Genomic DNA, 4,133 nt, shown 5'->3' on the forward strand with positions numbered 1-4,133 from the left:
AGGGTGTGGGCTTCCATAGTTGGTTCTCTCAAAAAGGCGGCGGTGGTTGATGTGTTGCTTGGGTGAGCTTTTTCGCTGGTGGTTGGGTCGAGGGAGTGGTTGTGCGCGTGCCTGGTAGCTCAAACCTTCCGTGAGGCGAGATTATCGGGGTGCGGTCAAGTATGGGATGGATGAAGAGCGGTTCAACCCGTTGGGCTGGCCACCCTAGTCCCTCCCGACCATTCCTTCGACATGCCCTCGCGGAAGGGTTGGGTGTCGAGCATGGAAAATTTTAGGGGCTAATGTTCGCCCAGTGGGCTAATTTTCCATGATTTTTCCACAAAAAAGATTCGCCAATTTCCAATTTTATAAAAGACGATTCGCCCAAATTTTAGAATACAAAATTATTTTACCTTTAAAATCGCCAACATTATAGAGAGACTATATATAAAATAATTATAAATTTGATTAATTTTACAAATATATCAATAAACATTTATAATTTGCATATTAGGGATTAGTGAGATTCGCCAATGTTTTAAACTTCAAGAAAATTTTCCATCCTTAAAATTTTCCTTGGTGTCGAGGTAATGAAAAACCCATCCCTCGGTCTGAGCTCCATCGAGATCGCAATTTTCCCCGCCGACAGGCATGAGGGTGGCAATCTTATCTCGTGCCTTTGCCGTCGAGGGAATTCCTCATCCTCTCGTGACCCACTCCCCTTCTGAGGGAAAAAGAAGTAGCGGGTCGTGTCTTTGTTCCTCCCTTTGGATTGTGGGTTTTTTGTGGGACTTGCGTCATTTCTTTGTTTCATGGTGTGCGCTTTGCGAACGTCCCTCTCTCTAGTGGCCTTGCACCATCGATGTATTTGTGGCCCGCGACTTTCTCCAGCGTTGAGCGTCGGCCCGTGACAACTCCTCTTTGGAGTTTGATTATTTGACCCCCGTTGACTCTCTCGCTGGAAAGGTTGTCGGGTGTTTTGTACACGGAGGGGTGCAAGAGCGGGGTGGGTTTGTGTTATTGGCAGCGGTCTATTTGTCGTTTGAAGCCTTGTGCCGCTGGGTTGGGGGGCTGTGTGCCTCTCAGTGACGTGCTCCAGACACTGGTCTCATCGTGGCCCTTGTCTTTTCTATTGGTCAGTTTTAGGTTGTGATTTATTTGCTTGGTTGTTTGCTATGTTGTAAAGCTGGAAAGGGTGTTGTGTTGAATGCATGTGGGAGGGTGTGAAGAGGTGGGACGCTTTTTTGATTGGGTGCCTTGTTTGATTTCTTTTTGGTTAGCGGACATCTACTCGGCGTGCTGTTGAGCTTCTCTCTTTTCTTGGGATCTTTGTTTCTTTGGTGTTGTTTTCTTCCCTTCTTCCTTTTGCCCCTAGCTTTACGGAGGAGAGGTGGGATTGTTGTGGATTGGTGTTCAGGAAGGACAAAAAGTAGTGCGAGTTCCTAGGGTGGCCACCCTAGTCCTTCTCGATCACCATCCCCTGCAGTTCCCCCCTTTTTCCGAAGGCGCGGGGTTTGGCCGGTAGCCACGTTTGATATCTCTTGCTTTCCTGTTGTTTTCTTCCCTTCTTGCTTTTGGCCCCTTGGCTTTATGGAGAAAAGGTGGGATTGTTGTGGATTGGTGTTCAGGAAGGACGAAAAGCAGTGCGAGTTCCGAGGGTGGCCACCCTAGTCCTTCTCGATCTCCGTCCCCTGCAGTTCGCCCCCTTTTTGGGAAGGCACGGGGGTCAGGAAGCTTGTTCTATGTTTGAGCCTCCCCCTGTGAGCCGGTGGATGCGTTTGATATCTCTCTTTCTTTCATGTTGTTTTCTTCCCTTCTTCCTTTCGGCCCCTAGCTTTACGGAGAAAAGGTGGGATTGTTGTGGATTGGTGTTCGGGAAGGACGAAAAGCAGTGTGAGTTCCCAGGGTGGCCACCCTAGTCCTTCTCGATCACCGTCCCCTGTAGTTCCCCCCTTTTTGTGAAGGCACGGGGTTTGGACCAAAACTTAATTTTCCAACATCTACACACCTTTCCTTCTGTGAAAGTGCGTGTGTATGTTATACGCTCCTTTTGGTCTGCTAATCCGCATGTATACGCTTCTTTGTTAAGGTGAACTTGTGTATACCTATCTGATCATTAATTATTTGCTATTGACTTGCTGCACTATGATATGTCATCTGAGTTAGTTTCCATCAAGGACAACACTTGTATCATACCTATATGATAATGCCAACAATCTCCCCCTTTGGACTTTATGGCAAGAACCACACCAAGTCACTCTCCCCCTTTGACATCAAGGGAAAACGGCGGACCATGATATTCTCTCCCTTTGATATACATTGTGTTGTCCATACTCCCCCTGAGTACTTGTTGAAATCTCTGATTGAGCTCCCCTTTTTTGTTCATGCTAAGATGTACCAATCCGTCCATGCTCCCCCTGAGCTTATGCAAAGTTTGCAAAAATATTTTTCAAAAGAATAACATCACTCATACATACGTCAATCTCCCAACCAAGTGTGGATACACCATTTTGACTCATCCACCCAACCAAGTGGGGATATACAAGAAATACGCATTATTACATCATCCTTCCCATGCAAAGTGGGGTTACAAATTAGGTCTTTTCATTACCTTTACATCAAATTATACATGACTTTGTATAACAATGACCAGTAATCTAAACAAGACCATGATAGTCATCAACAACTATCATACACCATATATGATTTGCACCATAAGCATCTCTCACCAGCATCCAGACCTGTAACCTGCAATACCAGATCTCGCACTTCATCGGATATTCATCACTTCCACACTCTGGCCTAATGAACTTCTCCTCCTTTTATAGTCTAAAGTATTACTCAATACCATGGACCAAAACCACTTAGACCCAATACCTTGGATGAAATACCTAGAGTCAATACCTCAGACGAGATACCATGGACCAATACCATGGATCGAAATACCATGGACTAAATACCACAGACCAAAACATAGTTTTCCAACATGCTATCCGCTAATGGAGGCTCACTCATCATTGTGATTGAAAGAAAAACATACCACCTTCTTACCTTGATAACACTGATCACTGTTATCGAAAAAAAACGAAGCGATCTCGAACTCCACTTATGGTTAGTAAGGGGCCTATGACTCAAACGAGGCCACCTTGAATAACGTCAACTTAAGGTTAATAAGGGGCCTTTCACTCTTGGGCAGTTATGTCCCAAAATAACTAACTCTTTAACAAATAAAATTAGAACATACTCTAAGCCCAATCCTTTCCAACTTAAATAAAAAAATTGTAATCTTGAAAATTAAAGATTAAAGATTATATTTATAATAATTAAACCCATTATTTCTACATACTAGTAAGTAAGTAAATAAATAAATAAATATAAAATCTTTTTTGAAGCGAATAAAATTGAACACTCTTTCGAATATTTCAGCAAATCCTTCAGAAAAAAGACAGCGAAAGAAATTGACATTGCATACCTTTTGTGGGAGAGACCAATAAAGCTGGACGAGCAGTAGAGGTACCATCTGGAATGGTAACAGCAGCTTCTAATCCCTGATCCTTCCGCTTCGGCTGTACACTAACGTGTGGCGAAACTTCGAATCCCCGAACCTTATTACCCACACTAATGAGCGGGGCTAACTCCTCTGCAGCCTTCCACCCTACATGCTTAATATTCTCGACAGTTTCTGAAGGAGAACAGCCTTTTAGTATGCTTTTGATGTGAACAGAATATTCTGGAAAGTTCAAACGAGTAGCATTTGTGTCTCCCCTCAGGAGCAAGACGGCTGCGTCGAACGCAATTGCAGCCATCTCTGCGGTCGGAAACGTTCCCAGATGGACCTGGCTTTTTCTTTCGTCCTGATGACCGTTATAAAAAACCCTAGAAATCCACTTTCCCCTAGGACGCGAAACACCTACGTATTTCCGTAAGGCTCCTCCGGTAGTGTTTGCATTATGATCTCCAGGGCCAATAGGGGCCTCTGTCTGATAGGGTTGCGGACTAATAGAGCTCCCATCACCATCAGCAGCCACGGCGTTTCCTACCTCTCCAATCTTCATGGGTTGAAGAGCAGATGAGCCCCCATCGTTATCATTGTTCTGCCGATCTCCAGAAGAAAGGTTGAAAGCACCGTGCGACATATCTCTACTAGAACAGTT

The sequence above is a fragment of the Pinus tabuliformis genome, chromosome 6, assembly GCF_031772625.1.
Source record: "Pinus tabuliformis cultivar Carrire ecotype Pingquan chromosome 6, CPIR1, whole genome shotgun sequence".
Taxonomy (NCBI): Eukaryota; Viridiplantae; Streptophyta; class Pinopsida; order Pinales; family Pinaceae; genus Pinus; species Pinus tabuliformis.